At 36.1% G+C, this 17,325-nt stretch overlaps 1 pseudogene; it reads left to right on the top strand.

Annotated features, from left to right (window-relative positions):
* The first annotated feature begins 589 nt into the window (after positions 1 to 589).
* Positions 590 to 1,566, top strand: LOC116907233 (annotated as a pseudogene).
* Positions 1,567 to 17,325: the final 15,759 nt, after the last annotated feature.

The raw sequence follows: 17,325 nt of genomic DNA, 5'->3' as shown, positions 1-17,325 counted from the left end.
ACTACAGCTTCCATAATGATACTTTTTTCTCAGTTGGAAGGGGATACTGAAATTCAAGGTTGGAGGGCAGATATGAGAGGAGAAGATTGTTTTGCATGATGTGAAAGTCAAAAAGAAAAAAGAAAAACTTTAAAAAGACCTTACAAAATTTCTTTCTTAAAGTAAGAGAAGTTAGAAAGTAAGTATGGAAGAGTGAGATATGAAAGAAGCCATTTGGATTTGTTCTTGTTTGTCAAATAATCACATGAACAACACTCAATTTTCACCAAGGTTATAATTACCAGGTTTTATATTCTAGACGGGTTTGATTTTTATCCATTGACAAATATGTCCCATCTCAATACAGATTTCTCTTTGAAATAGTATGATATTTTCTTGTTTTTTCATACTGTGGAGAAATAAATTTGGGCATAATTTAAGCACTATGACTTATTCTTTTACATGATATGTACTAAAACAGAATACAGTTTTCTATAAATTGAATATTATGATATCCAATGTTATTCTAACATTATAATAAAAGGTACTTATCTGTCACATGTGATCATGAATTCAATTTTCTTCCTACATTATCCCTTTGAAAGTTCACACCAAATATATGGAACTGAAAAACCAAACAGCAGTTTCAGAATTCCATCTGCTTGGGCTCAGTGACAATCACAAACTGCTGTCTCTCGTCTTCACCATGTTTCTCTCCATGTATCTAATCACAATTTTGGGAAACCTGCTTATCATCATGACCATCAGCTCTGGCTCCCAACTACACAATCCAATGTATCTCTTCCTCTCTCTTCTATCAATTAATGACATCTGTTATAGTACAGTCATAATCCCCAAAATACTGGTGAACTTACAAGAACAGGACAATAGCATAAGTTATATAGAATGTCTCTCTCAAATCTGCTTTGCTTCAGTTTTTGGTGGCATGGAAAATTTTCTCCTGGCAGTAATGGCTTATGATCGCTATGTGGCCATTTGCAAACCATTGAGGTACACAGTCATTATGAATCCTGTTTTCTGTGTCCTCATTGTTCTAGTCTCCCTTTTGCTTAGCACTATGGATGCCTTAATCCACAGTCTGATGGTTTTGAGGCTTTCTTCTGTACAGACCTAGAAATCCCCCACTTTTTCTGTGAGCTTGCCCAGATTATCAAGCTAGCCTGTTCTGATACATTTCTTAATAATTTCTTCATATTTGTTGCAGCTTTTTTCATTGTAGGTGTTCCTTTCTGTGGAATTGTATTTTCATATATTTACATTGTGTCCTCGGTTTTGAGAATGCCATCTTCTGGAGGAAAGCAAAGAGCTTTTTCTACTTGTGCATCACATCTGTCTGTTGTTTCCTTGTTTTATGGAACAGGTTTTGGGGTATATATAAGTTCTGCTGTGATAGAGTCCCTTAGAAACACAGCAATGGCTTCCATGATGTACACTGTGGTTCCTCCTTTGCTCAACCCCTTTATCTATAGTCTAAGAAATAGAGAAATGAAGGAAGCCTTGAGAAAATTGATTGGTAGACTCACTTATTCTGTTGTCATATCCTGTGATATCCATGTATCATGTTAGAGAAATTTGGATTAAGAATACATTTAACAAGCAAAAACTCTCCACTTTCTTATAGTGACTAAGATGACTTTAATATCTAATGATTTGGTGTTACTTCAGCTCATGTTAAGATTTGCTTACTTTATAGTATCTAGATTAATCTTCACCCCTTACTTTAGTTCTTAGAAAGTTGCTTTATTGACAGTAGATAAAAATCTACCCTAAAATTACAGTTGTCCTGTGTTGCTATGTAGTAGGCTCTGTTGCTTTATTAGAGTTGCTATGCTGTACGTGGTATTGAGAACACTGAGTCCAAACTGCCTTATCAGGAGATGTATGTATTAATATAGTGTACATTTTATAAAATTATGGAAACAAAATTGCCTCTATATGATAGAATTTTTAGTACTGCGTAAGCGTGACTTCTTTCTTAGATACTGGACAACTACATAGATATTAGTGAATTTTTTTCTGTCATAATCAGACAATCTATTATATTTTACTTGTTAGAATAATCTACTTTTGCAGTATGTAAAGGTTGTCTTTTTGCCATCCCAGCTTTTCTTTATTTACCAGAAGAGTGCTGAGTAAATAATACATTGGTATTACTCTTTTTGTGAAGCATCACCTGTCTCTCTGTTTTGTAGTATTTTTCTCCATCACCTTATAATTGGTTTTGTAAAGAGTTGATGGCCTATAGCACTGCAGGAGAGGAAAGGCAGGAAACATCTGGGCAGAGATCTTAACTCTGGAATCAGGCACAGGAGATTTTATCAGTCAGACAAAGAGGAAGGAAGAGATGCTGAGTTTGAAGAAAAGGTAAAATGTTATGAAAAGAGCCTAGATTAGAATGAATGCAATAATGAAGTTGTAGAATCTAGTTGAGAAATAGCATAAGCTAAAGCCTTAAGTAAAATAAATAATAATTGCCTCTCTGTCATTAGTGGGCAGCTAATTAGTTGTCATCAATAAAATTAACTTCATTGAAAACAATATGATTTCAGATACATTATGCTTGAAACCAAATAGGGCAAGTGGCATAATTTCTAAATTATGAATCAAATTCTTACAATACTGAATTACAAGACACTTTTCTTTATAAATACATAGGAATTATGGTATACAGCAGTACACAGTTAATTGTCATTCAAGTCTCCTCATAATTTCCATGAATTCAGGGAATATGCAGATATCAAGTTAAATATAATGCCAAAAGACATAACCCTTCACTCCTTTTCCATGTTACACTAGTGCTTAACCTTGATTAAGTTGCCACATTACATCTCTGTACTGTACAAAGTAGTATACCTAAGAACATGTCTAATTTTTCTGTCATTTAGATGTGATTACATGATGTGGTTCATAATGTATATTAGATACTGCAGAACCAGTAAAAGGAGAGTGTGTTTTCTTTCCAGTTTTGTGAAATATACTTGGCCAAACTATTTTAAAACCATTCCAGGTATTACAGAAAAATCAGAAGTTAAAAAGAAAGTCATGTTTGATATAAATTGTAGACATGGAGTTTGTGATTATTAAGTATAATCCAGTTCTATCACCCACAAAGTTATGTCCATGTAATATATTAAATAAATGTACCTTTTAGAAACATCCCAAATGGAATTTTCTTCACTATGGTCATAATTCAATCATGTTTGTGTTTTTTAGTTAATCATTATGAACAATCTGTTTGTAATAGAAATGAAGTGACATTTAAAATACTGTACACATTATTATAATGTTATGAAGTTATGTTTTATCTGATGATTTTGCAAAATTAATTACAGTTCATAACTTATACATGGTATGGATACCACTGACACAAAACTGGATCTATGTGATAGTACTATGTGAGCAATGAATTGCAATTTACTTTTTTGATTATGAGTAACTTGCTAGATGTGTACTGATAACCTGTCAGAGTAAGAATATACAGTACAATATGTGATCATCAATAAAATATATCTCCTTAAAAATCAGTTAGTTTACAACGTAATGTTTTAAAATTTACAGTGAAAGAACCCTCAGTTCAAGAATATAAAGCAACCTTTACCTTAGTGGATTAACATAGAACACTTTTGGCTGTTTTTTTTTTTACAAGAACATAGGAAGGAAGGAAGGGAGGAAAAAAGAAAAGAAATAAAGAAGGGGGGGAGGAAGGGATGGAGAAGATACATGGCTAGTTACAGTTAATTATTCTTTTATTCTCCATTAAATATCTGCTAATTTTGTGTTTTATATTTGCCATAAGTTTAAGAAATATGTACATGTAAAATTAAATCTGATGCCAAAGATGTAACATTTCAGCAATTTCCTTTGTTCAGTGAATGTTTAACACTGTAATGATTGTCATACTACATTCCTATACTGGGCTTGATTGACTCACTATATACATGCCCAGGTTTCTCTAGAATGCAGAGTATTCTAAAGTATCAGTATATGACACTAGATTCATGTACATACAAGGGAGCACTAAGTACAAAAGTGGATTTTTAATGTGTTTGTTTGTTTCTATGTTTTTGTTTATGTTTTTATGATTTTAAAAATAAACTTAGGGAAAGTAAAGTGGTGAAGTGATCAAAAGGAAATTTGAAAGGAATTATATAGGATGAATTTGATAAAAGTATATATAATACCTGTAGATTGGCTTATATCTGCAATTAAAAGGAAATAATTTATTATAATCTGATTTTATGAAATATTTTTAAAACATTATTTTATTCCATGTACCAATAAATTTCATTAAGTATCTACATGTAGTTTTTTAATGATTACATATTTATGGTTCCTTGTTACATTTGACTGAATACATGTATATTGTATACTGAGATATATGGTTACATTCATTCCTGATTACACTGTATATGAAGAAATGTGTGAATATGAGTCAATATAACAAAGAGTGCTACAATACAGTAATTAGTAAGTGTGTCCATATGTGGAAAACCTTTGAGCAGAAAGAGGGGTTGTGGAAATTATGGAAGATTTGTGGAATCTCAGAAAGCCATATTCGATATGCACAATGAGAAAGTTGTATCTCAGATTAAGGTAAATACAAAGGGTTTTCATTATCCCTGAAAGAAAATTAACTTCTAATATGACAGAAGTCGCAAAAAGGTTTTCATTATCCCTCAAAGAAAATTAACTTCCAATATGACAGAAGTCACAAAACTAAACATCAAGTAAAGAAAACAAAAAGACTTAAAAGCTCAGGTTCAGTGTTGATTAAAAATTATTTTGAAAAGAATTAGCAATAGGAATAAATGAGAGTTTTTTTAAGGAAGAAAGCAAAGGAGCAGAGGATGTAATTATAATATATTTTCCCAACATAGTACTTTTATTAACGGGGATGTACCTAAGTCATACTTGGTTCTCATTTTTTCATGCCTTCCCTTCCACCATTGTGCCATCCACACCACTCAAAATATACACCAAGTCCAGTTTATGTTCCCAAATAATTATTAGAGCATATATAAACTCCTAGGAACCATCCTCTTAAAGATGACAGAGTCCTCCCACTCACCACCAGAAGCCATCAGTTATGAAAAGCTACACTTTGGCATTGATGTCACATTTTTTAGGACTGTCTTTAATGGTTTCCTGTCGTTTTTGTGGGGGGAAATAATAATAATAATAATAATAATAATAATAATAATAACAACAATACCAATAACAATGATAATAATGTAATGTGATTTTCAGGCAAAGATGTGCATTACTAAATGAAGGTCAAAAACAAGGCATAGCATATTTTATTGGGTACAGAGCATGTAGAAACCAAAAATAACCAAAAAGTATTGTCAGGTCCCTTTGTTATTTATCATAGCTGAATGCTAACACCCTATTGTTGAACAGGCATACATTTTTAGATTCAAACATAGATAAGTTAATCTCAAACTAAATAAGGAGCAGAAGATTAGATCATAGACAGGTTTACCTAGTTCTAGTTCCTTTTTAAGCAATACTCGCAGAATAGGCAAGATATGCCTTGTAGTCCAAAAGTGACAAAAATTCAAGGGGAAAATAAATCACTTTCCATATGAATCTAAGGCCTCTAAAGAGTTGACTTCATGCATGATACTGTTATCCTGGCTTAAATCAGTTGGACATGGGTGTCATACACCCTATGCTTAAACCTGCTGTAGTTATTTTTTAAGTTCAAGCCGATTTTCTTTTACATATTTTTGCTGCTATTCTTAGATCTAGAGTGCTCTCAATCACAGTCAGAAAAGTTTCTTTTCGATGCAGACAATTTTCAATAGAGAAATTCATTACTTGCCCAAGTGCTGATAATAAGACATTGAGTTTTTATATTTGTGGTTTTGAGCCTAGCCTTTAAGAGCTGAGCCATCTTGTGTGAGAGGGAGAACTGAGGGTAGCCATTATAATGTCCCAGATTCCAGGGACACAAGAAAAAGTTCCAGGGACTCACTCCAAAAGTGAGAACATTAGCCAAAATACCCAATAAAGGGTAGATAAAGCCTGTAGATGCCATATCTTGTGGATAGGCAAGGCCCCTGGTAGAGGAATGGGGCCACCAACCTACCTTAAAAATGTTAATCCAGAATTACTTCTCCCAAAAGGTAATGTAGAGACAAGGAGAGGAGCAGAGACTGAAGGAAAGACTGCCCTACCTATGGATGAATCTCATCTGCAGATAGCAAACTCAGACACTATTGATGATGCCAAAAGTGCTTAGCGACAAGAGCCTGGTATAGGTGTACCCTGATAGGCTCTACCAGAGACTGACCAATACAGATGTGAATGTACACACCCAAACATCGGTCTGAACACATGAACACTAATGGAGAAGTTAGGTCAAGGACTGAAGAAGCTGAAGGGGCTTGCAATCCCATAGGAATAACAAAAATGTCAAACAACCAGACACCCCAAAGCCCCCAGAGACAAAATCACCAACCAAAGAATACAGAAAGGCGATCCATGGCTCCAGCTGAATATGTAGCAGAGGATTGCCTGGTCTGCATCACTGGAAAAGAACCCCTTGGTTCTCTGTAGGCTCAATGACTCAGGGTAGGGGAATGCCAGGGTGCTGAGGCATGAGTGGGTGCATGGGAGGGGGATCACTCTCACAGTAGTGGGAGGAGGGGATAGGATAGGTTTTTGTGGATGGGAGGCTGGGAAGAGGAATAACATTTGAAATGTAAGCAAATAAAATAACCAATAAAAAAGAAATTGAGCTCTAAGTCCTAAGAGAGACACATTTATTAGACATTCCATCAGCAAGTCTCAGGGTTAAGTGAAGGATAGTGAACATAGCAGAGGACAAATAAAAAAGGACACTGAATGATTGAATGCTTGTGGGGAGTTCTGTGCAATGCTCTCTGTAACTGAAATGACATTTGATCTCATGAACTCATAATGACTGGTTACCTGATTAATACTGTAAAAGATTAAGAAAGCTAAAAATTTTGCATAGATCAAGTAAACAACCTTCAGGCCCAGCTACTTACTCAAGAGCTTCTAGCTTTGAGTACTTATTGTGGAGGCAGATTCATTCTATTTTGAAAACATGGCTAGTGATCTGTGTTCCATGCTCCTATGGATATCCTCCCATTCAATCGTGGAAGGACAGAGTGCAGTTCACGATCAGGAAAAAAAGTGTACATTAAATAGGAAAGAATTGATGGGGCAGAAGTGAGGAGAGGTAAGGAGAGAAATGAGGTAGATATGAATGTAGTTCATTATAATAAGCTATGAAATTCCAGAAAATAAAAAATTAATATCCAGGAGACATAACTAAAATGTCACTCATCAAATATATTTATAGAGTAGCATGGATGCTGTCTGGTCTGAACTTGTGCCTTGAGCAGTCCTTGGGCACTGTGCACAACTATTCCCACAACAATCAGAGGAAGCCCATTACACAGGTGCTCTAACACACTCAGGATTCCAGGATCACAGGATCACGAAGACAAATGGATTTTGAGGAGTTCTGACACAACCAGGATCACAAGAAGGACAGGCTCCAGTCAGAGAATGCTAGGGCAGGCACTAGAGAAAACCAGATGGTAAGAGGCAAGCACAAGAACATAAATAACAGAAATTAAGGCTAATGGGCATCATCAGAAACCAGTTCTCACACTACAGCAAGTCCTGGATAAACCATCACACCTGAAAAGCAAGATTCAGAGATAAAAATCATATCGCATGATGATGATAGAAGACTTTAAGAAGAACATGAATAACACCCTTAAAACACAGAAGAACATAAGCAAACAGGTAAAGGAATTGAACAAAACCCTCCAGTATCTAAAATGGAAATAGAAACAATAATAAATCACAAAGGGAGACAACTATGAATATAGAAAACCTAGGAAAACGATCAGGAACCATAGATGCAAGCATTACCAACAGAATGCAAGAGATAGAAAAGAGAATCTCAGGTGCAGAAGATAACATAGAAAACATTGACACAACAGCCAAAGAAAATGCAAAATCATCCATCTTGAGTTTCATGTGTTCTATGCATCTAGGGTAATTCAAGCATTTGGGCTAATAGCCACTTATCAATGAGTACATACCATGTGTGTTTTTCTGTGATTTGGTTACCTCACTCAGGATGATATTTTCCAGTTCCAACCATTTGTCTATGAATTTCATAAAGGCATTGTTTTTGATAGCTGAGTAATATTCCATTGTGTAGACGTACCACATTTTCTGTACCCATTGCTCTGTTGAAGGGCATCTGGGTTCTTTCCAGCTTCTGGCTATTATAAATAAGACTGCTGTGAACATAGTCAAGCACGTGTCTTTTTTATATCTTGGGGCATCTTTTAGGTATATGCCCAAGAGAGGTATAGTTGTATCCTCAGGTAGTTCAATGTCCAATTTTCTGAGGAACCTCCAGACTGATTTCCAGAATGGTTGTACCAGTCTGCAATCCCACCAACAATGGAGGAGTGTTCCTCTTTCTCCACATCCTCCCCAGCATTTGCTGTCACCTGAGATTTTGATCTTAGCCATTCTCACTGGTGTGAGGTGAAACCTCAGGGTTGTTTTGATTTGCATTTCCCTTTTGACTAAAGATGGTGAACATTTCTTTAGGTGTTTCTCAGCCATTCAGCATTCCTCAGTGGTGAATACTTTCTTTAGCTCTGAACCCCATTTTTTAATAGGGTTATTTGTCTCCCTGCAGTCTAACTTCTTGAGTTCTTTGTATATTTTGATATAAGCCCTCTATTTGTTGTAGCATTGGTAAAGATCTTTTCCCAGTCTGTTGGTTGCCGTTTTGTCCTAACCACAGTGTCCTTTGCCTTACAGAAGCTTTGCAGTTTTATGAGATCCCATTTGTCGATTCTTGATCTTAGAGCATAAGTCATTGGTGTTTTGTTCAGAAAATTTTTTCCAGTGCCCATGTGTTTGAGATGCTGCCCTAGTTTTTCTTCTATTAGTTTGAGTTTGTCTGGTTTGATGTGGAGGTCCTTGATCCACTTGGACTTAAGCTTTGTACAGGGTGATAAGCATGGATCGATCTGCATTTTTCTACATGTTGACCTCCAGTTGAACCAGCACCATTTGCTGAAAATGCTATCTTTTTTCATTGGATGGTTTTGGCTCCTTTGTCAAAAATCAAGTACCCATAGGTGTGTGGGTTCATTTCTGGGTCTTCAATTCTGTTCCATTGGTCTATCTGTCTGTCTCTGTACCAATACCATGCAGTTTTTATCACTATTGCTCTGTAATACTGCTTGAGTTCAGGAATAGTGATTCCACCTAAATCCTTTTATTGTTGAGGATTGTTTTAGCTATCCTGGGTTTTTTGTTATTTCAGATGAATTTGCAAATTGTTCTGTCTAACTTTTTGAAGAATTGGCTTGGTATTTTGATGGGGATTGCATTGAATCTGTAGATCGCTTTTGGTAAAATGGCCATTTTTACTATATTAATCCTGCCAATCCATGAGCATGGGAGATTTTTCCATCTTCTGTCCCTCCCATTTCCACACCATGACTTTCTCTACATGAGGGCATTGAGCCTTCATAGGGCCAAGGGTCTCTCCATTGAGTAGACTTTCAACCAAAATTAATCACAAGAGACAGGTAAGAACACATCAATCATCAAAAGGAAAAAAATCTAACAAGATGATATGTCAATTCTAAACATCTATGATCCAAGCACAAGGGCACCTACATATTTTAATAGAAATATTGCTAGAGATAAAATTGTTTAACAAAACCCACTGGGAGGCTTCATCATCCTACCCTTACCAATTGTCAGGTCATCCAAAACAAATTTTAAACAAAAAATGAAACTACTGATCTTATGAATCAAATGGACATCTACAGAATGTTTCACACAAACACAAAAGAAATACATTCTTCTCAGAACCAAGTGGATTCTTCTCCAAAATTAACTATATGACTGGTGAGAAAACAAGCCTGTACAGATAAAGGAAAATTGTAAATTGAAATCATGACTTATATCTTATCAGACGACTATGACTGAAAGCTCAACTTCAAAAACAGAAACCACCAGAAATACTCCACACTATTAAGATTGAAAAACTCTCTGAGCAGTGATATCTTGGCCAATAAAGAAAAGAGAGGGAGACTTGCTAGAATTCAATGAAAATAAAGGTAGAATACCCAAATTTATAGGACACATAAAAGCAGTGTTAAAGAGAGTTCATACCATTAAGTGCCTCTGTAAAGAAATTAGAAAGTTTGCTTACAAGCAATTTAAAGGTGTAGAAGAAGGTAACCACAAGTGGGGAGGGAGGGACAGTGGGGGCAAAGGGGATGGAGATTGTACCAGAGAGGAACATAGTTTGGTATTGGGTGGGGGAAAAGGACTGAATTCCGGAGGGTCAACAGAAAGAATGGATACAAGCAACCTCGAGAGGAAGGAGGTTGGGAGGATGCTGTAGAGTGTACCAGAGAACAGGGAAGTGAGAGATCCTTAGACTCAAAGCTGGGACCCTAGATGAAATGCCCTACAGTGTGGAGAGGGAACTTTTTGAACCCACCTCCAGGACAAAGAAAAGGAAAGAGAGCAACCCTGTAGGAACACCAGCAATTTCAATTAACCTGGACCCCTGTAATCTCTTAGACACTGGATCGCCAACCAGGGAGCATACACCAGCAGAGATGAGGCCTCAAATACATATACAGCAGAGGATTTCAGGGTCTGGGTTCAGTCAGAGAAGATGCACCTAATCCTCAGGAGACTGGAGTATCCTGGAAGTTTGGAGGTCTGGTGGAGTGGGTAGGGTGGGGACATCCTTGTGGAGTTAGGAGGAGTGCAGAGGGTGAGGAGTTCACATGCTCTCTTGGTAATGGTGAGTGTATTTTGATAATAAGAAGAGGGATGATTTCTTATGTGAATATTTTGAGAAGAAACCTTTGTTTAGTCATATTTCTTTATTTAGTCTTGCCTCAGTTGTTCCTGGTATCGTAGGAATCTTATGGCATGTTGTCAAAATGGAAATTGAAGTAATATATATTCATATCTATATAAGGATTAATAAAACTTGCAAGTGCATGCAGTTGCTTCTGCCTTTGCTCTGCATCCCGTGTCCTGGTGGTATGCAACCGTACCCAGAGCCCCCCAACGCACTAGACATTGACAGACTTTTCCATTTTCTCCTCAGCCTCACCAGCATGTGCTGTCACTTGAGTTTTTTTTTTTCAGTCTAATTGGTGTGGGGTATTATTTCTGTGTCATTTTAATTTGTATTTCTCTGATAACTGCTGACTTTATACATTTCACTAGATGCTTCTCCACTTCTCGCAATTCTTCTGGTATGAACGCTATTTAGCTCTTTAACCTTTTTTTAAATTGAGTTATTTGGGTTTTCATAGGTTACCTTACTGAGTTCTTTATACACTTTGGATATTAGCCCTCTCTGAAATGTGTGGGTGGTTAGTGAAAGTATTTGCACATTCTGTAGGTTGCCAGTTTGTTCTATTAACAATGCCTTTTGCCTTACAGAAGCCTTTCAGCTTCATTTGGTCCCATTTGTCAATTAAAGTCTAAGCCATTTCTGTTATGTTCAGAAATTTCCCCCTGTGACAATTTGAGGCTTTTCACCACAGTCTGTATATTTGGTGATATCTGGAGGTCATTTATCCATTTGGACTAGAGCTTTGTGCAAAGTGATAAACATCGATCTATTTTCATTCTTCTATATACAGACATCCAGTTAGATCAGCATCATTTATTGAAGATGCTTTCTTTATTCACACTGTCCGCTTGTGGCTTCTTTGTCAAAGATCAAGTGTCCATAGGCATATGGGTCTACTTTTGAGACACTGATTCTATTCCATTGATCAACCTGTCTGTCTTTGTACCAATACCATGTGGTTTTTATCACTATCTCTTTCTAGTACAGATTGATGTCAGGATTGGTGATTTACATAGAAGTTCCTTTATTGTTCTGAATTGTTTTGCCTATCCTGGCCTTTTTGTTGTTTTTTTTCCCATATGAAATTGAGACTAGCTCTTTCCATGTCAGTGAAGAATTTTCCTAAAATTTTGATGAGGATTGCATTGATCTGAAGATTGCTTTTGGTTAAATGGCCATTGTCACTATGTTAATCCTAGCAATTCATGAGCATGTGAGATTTTTCTATCTTCTTAAGTCTTCTTTGATTTATTTTTTCAGGGATTTGAAGTACTTTTCACACAGATCTTTTACTTGCTTGGTAAGAGTTACACCGAGATATTTTATATTACTCCTTGCTAGGTGAAGAAAGTTCTTTCCATAATTCCTTTCTCAGCCAGTTTTCATTTGCATAAGAAAGGCTACTGATATGTTGAGTTAATTTATATCCTACTACTGTCCTGAAGTTTTTTTTTTTCAGCTGTAGCAGTTCTCTGGGGGAATTTAGGGGGCTACTTATATATGCTATCATACCATCTGCAAATAGTGATACATTGATTTGTTCTTTTCTAATTTGTATCCTTTGACCTCCTTTTCTTGTTTAATTGCTCTAGCTAGAACTTACAGTACTATACAAAATAAATAGGGACTGAGTGAGCATTGACTTGTCCCTGATTTTACTAGGATTTCTTCAAGTTTCTCTCCATTTAATTTGATGTTGGTTGGTCCTTTGATGTACATTGCTTTTTAATATTCAGAGGCAGTGCCTTGAACTATTGAGTTTTCTAAGACTTTTTAACATGCATAAGTGCTGTATTTTGTCAAAAGCTTTTTTAATCATCTAATGTGATGGTCATGCATTTTTACTCCTTGAGTTTGTTTATATAGTGTATTACATTAACGAATTTTCATATATTGAACCATCCTGCATTCTTAAGATGAAGCCTCCTAGGGCATGATGAAAGATGTCTTTTATGTGTTCTTGTACTTGTTTTGTGAGAATTTAATTGAGCATTTTTGCATCGATATTCCTAAGTAAAATTGGTCTGATATTCTTTTTCTTTGCTCATTGTATGGGTTAGTTATCAGAGTAACTGTGGCTTCGTAGAAAGAACTAAGTAATATTCTTCAATTTCTATTATTTGGATAGTTTTAGGAGTATTGGTATTAGATACTCTTTGAAAAGTCTGGAAGAACTCTGCACTAAAAGCATTTGGCACTGTTTTTTCTTTGTTTTCTGTTTTTGTTTTTGTTTTGTTTTGTTTTGGTGACTATTTCTAATTCCTTAGCAGTTATGGGATTGTTTAGATAGTTTATCTCATCTTGATTTAATTTTGGTATGTGGTATCTGTGTAGAAAATCATCCATTTCATTTAAATTTCACAGTCTTGTAGAGTATAGGGTTTTGGAGTAGGTTCTGATGAATTTTTTTTTTTTGCATTTTCTAGGTTTTTGTTTTTATCTCTTCCAATTTATTTCTGATTTTGTGAATTCAGACACCGTCTCTGTATCTTTAGTTAGTGCAATTTAGTTAGTGCCCTTGAGTTAGTTTGACTAAGGGTTTATCCCTTGTTGTGTTGGAGTTTTATTTCTATTATCATCTGTGTGGATGAATTAATAGAAAAAGATGGTTTAAATTTGGTTTTGCCTTGGTTTCTCGATCTATGATGGTTGAGAGTTTTCCTAGGCATAGTATACTAGGCTAGGATTTATGTTCTCTTAGCTTCTGGATGGCATCAGTCAAGGATCTTTTGGCTTTTATTTTCTCTGTTGAGAAGTCAGGTGCAATTCTACTGCCTTTAAATGTTGCTTAGCCTTTTTCCCAAACAGTTTTTAGTATTCTTTTTATTCTGTGCATGTAGTGTCTGGATTTTTATGTGATGAGAAGATTTTCTTTTTGGTCTATTCTATTTGGCATTCTGTATGCTTCTTGTACATTTATGATCATATCTTTCTTTAGGTAGGGAAGTTTTCTTCTATGATGGGGTGGAAGATGTTTTCTGGCCAATTGAACTGGGATTTTTCACTGTCTTCTCTTCCTATTTTCTTAGGTTTGATATGTTTGTGTCCTAAGTTTCATGGATATTTTAGGTTAGGAGCTTTTTATACTTTGCATTTTCTTTGACTGATATGTCTTTTATGCCTATCAGATACTCTACACCTGAGATTCTCTCTTTAATCTCTGGTATTATGTTGGTGATGCTTGCATTTGTGTAGCTCTTGATCTCTTTCCTAAATTGTCAATATCCATTGTTGCCTCACTTTGTGTTTTCTTTATTTTTTTCTATTTCCATTTTTTGTTCTTGGAACATTTTGCTCAATTCCTTTAACTGCTTGACTATATTTTCCTGTATTTCTTTAAGGTATTTATTTGTTTCTTCTTGCTTGAGTTTTCCTGTATTCCTGTAGAGAAGTTCTTCTTTTTTTTTTTTTTTCCGGAGCTGGGGACCGAACCCAGGGCCTTGTGCTTGCTAGGCAAGCGCTCTACCACTGAGCTAAATCCCCAACCCCATGAGAAGTTCTTTATATGCTCCTTAAAGGCCTCTATCATCTTCACGTTATGAGATTTTAGATCATTATCTGCCTTTTGAGGTATGTTACACTATCCAGGCTTTGCTGCGGTGGGAGTGCTGGGGGGTGATGGTACCGAATTGCATTGGATTTTGTCACTTATGGTTTTTGGCTTGCTTTTAGCCTTCTGGTTCTCTTGCGTTTACTGGCCTAAATGTCTGTGACTGAAGCCAGCCTCCTTGGAGGCAGTTAGAGCTCCATGACCTGAGTTAAAGTGGGTCTTCTTCGAGTCAGGTTGTGTTGTTTCTTGTTAGGGTGGACCTCCTTTTCTCTGGTTAAAGCAGGTCTTCTATATTACTAGTTATTGTGAATTTCAGTACCGTGGGTAACTGCAGACCTCCTCTGTCCTTGGTTCCTGGGATCTCCAGGGATGCTCACAGGCTGAAGCATTTGGGCAGGTACTGGACCACTGTCCCAACAGAGGAAGTGGGCCAGAAAGAAGGTGGAGCTCAGGGGGTGCTAGTGGAGTAGGTCCCACATTACTTGGGTTGTGTGAGTGTCCCAAAGTCATAGGTATTTCGGCAAGTTTCTCATATTTGTCTTTTGTTACTGTGGACTTACTGTGAAACAAGCAGGGTACAGCCCTTGTCCAATTTTCAATCTGTTGAAGAATAGCCTGTTTCTATGTATGGTATTGCTAAATACTGGCCCCAAGTATCTAAATTGACCACCAAAACATCTGGTTGCCCATAGTGAACCCTACAGAGAGATTTCAACATCCTACTCACACCAATTAACAAATCTTCCAGACAAAAACTACATGAAAAAATAATGAAACTAACAGGTATTTTCAGTCAAATTGACCTAACAGGACTCTATAAAATACTTAACTCAAAACCAAAAAGTATATCTATTCTTCTTAGCACCTCATCAACCCTTTTCCAAAATTTTACCATATTGTCCATTCCAAAGCAAGTATTGACAGATACATGAAAATTGAAATAAAACCATGATCTTATCAGTGTGTCATAGATTAAATTAAAGCTGGATTTCAAGTACAGAAGCACCAGAAAGGCTACAGAATCACAGAAATTGAATAAATCTCTACTCAACCATCTTTTGGTCAGGGAGAAATAAAGAAAGAAATAAAAGACTTTCTAAGTTTCTTCCTAAGAAAATTAGAAAAAAATTTCATACCAGCAATTTAAAAGTACACCTTAAAGGTCTAGAAAAAATAAGAAGAAGAAGCAAACACACCAAAAGTATGTAGGAGGCAGTAAATAATAAAACTCAAGGTGGATATCGATCAGTTAAGAACAGAGAAAATACAAAGAATAAGTAAAACCAAAACTGGTTCATTGAGAAACTCAACGAGATAAACAAATTCTTAGCCAAAATATTCAAAACACAAGACAGTATGCAAAAAAATAAAATAAGAATTGAAAAAGGAGACATAGCAAAGACACTGAAGAATTTCAAATAATTGTCAAGTCTTTACTTCAAAAACCTGCACTCCACAAAATTGGAAAACTCTTAATGAAATGAATGTTTTACATAGATACCACTTACCAATATTAAATCAAGATAAGGTAAACTATTTAAATAGCCCTATGACCCCTAAGGAAATAGAAACAGTCATTAAGAGTCACTCAAAGAAACAAAGGGAGGGTCAGAGGGTTTTAATGCAGAATTTGTCCAGACTTTCAAATGATAGCTGACACCAACACTCCTCAGACTATTCCACAAAATAGAAAGAGAATGAAGACTGCCAAAGTTGTTTATGAAAACAAAGTCATCTGATATATAAACCACACGAAGATTCAACAAGGAAAAAGAACTTCAGACTGACAAAAGCTATCTATAGATTCAATGTGATCCTCATCAAAATCCCAATCCAATTCTTCAGAGAGTTAGACAGAATAATTTACAAATTCACCTGGAATAACAAACAAACCAGGATACCTAAAACTATCCTCAACATTAAAAGGATGTCTGGGGGAATCACTATCCCTGAACTAAAGCAGTATTACAGAAGAATAGTGATAAAAACTGCATGGTATTGGTACAGGGACAGAGAGATAGACGAGTGGAATAGAATTGAAGATACAGAAATGAACCCACACGTCTATGGTCACTTGACTTTTGACAAAGGAGCCAAATCCATCCAATGGAAACAAGATAGCATTTTCAGCAAATGGTACTGGTTCAACTGGAGGTCAGTATGTAGAAGAATGCATGTCAATCCATGCTTATCACCCTGTACAAAGCTTAAGGCCAAGTGGATCAAGGACTTTACATCAAACCAGATACACTCAAACTAATAGAAGAAAAAGTGGGGAAGCATCTCAAATACATGGGCACTGGAGAAAATTTCCTAAACAAAACATCAATGGCTTATGCTTTAAGATCAAGAATCGACAGATGGGATCACATAAAACTGCAAAGCTTCTGTAAGGCAAAGGACACTGTGGTTAGGACAAAACAACAACCAACAGACTGGGAAAAGATCTTTACCAATCATACAACAAATAGAGGGCTTATATCCAAAATATACAAAGAACACAAGAAGTTAGACCGCAGGGAGACAAATAACCCTATTAAAAAATGGGGTTCAGAGTTAAAGAATTCACAGCTGAGGAATGCTGAAGGGCTGAGAAACACCTAAAGAAATGTTCAACATCTGTAGTCATATGGGAAATGCAAATCAAAACAATCCTGAGATTTCACCTCACACCAGTGAGAATGGCTAGGATCAAAAATTCAGGTGACAGTAAATGCTGGTGAAGATGTGGAGAAAGAGGACCACTCCTCCATTGTTGGTGGGATTGCAGACTGGTACAACCATTCTGGAAATCAGTCTGGAGGTTCCTCAGAATATTGGACATTGAACTACCTGAGGACCCAGCTATACCTCTCTTGGGCATATA

Source organism: Rattus rattus, chromosome 8 (assembly GCF_011064425.1).
Source record: "Rattus rattus isolate New Zealand chromosome 8, Rrattus_CSIRO_v1, whole genome shotgun sequence".
NCBI classification, from domain to species: domain Eukaryota; kingdom Metazoa; phylum Chordata; class Mammalia; order Rodentia; family Muridae; genus Rattus; species Rattus rattus.
The sequence above is the reverse complement of the archived record's forward strand: the minus strand, read 5'-3'. Positions and strand labels throughout refer to the sequence as shown.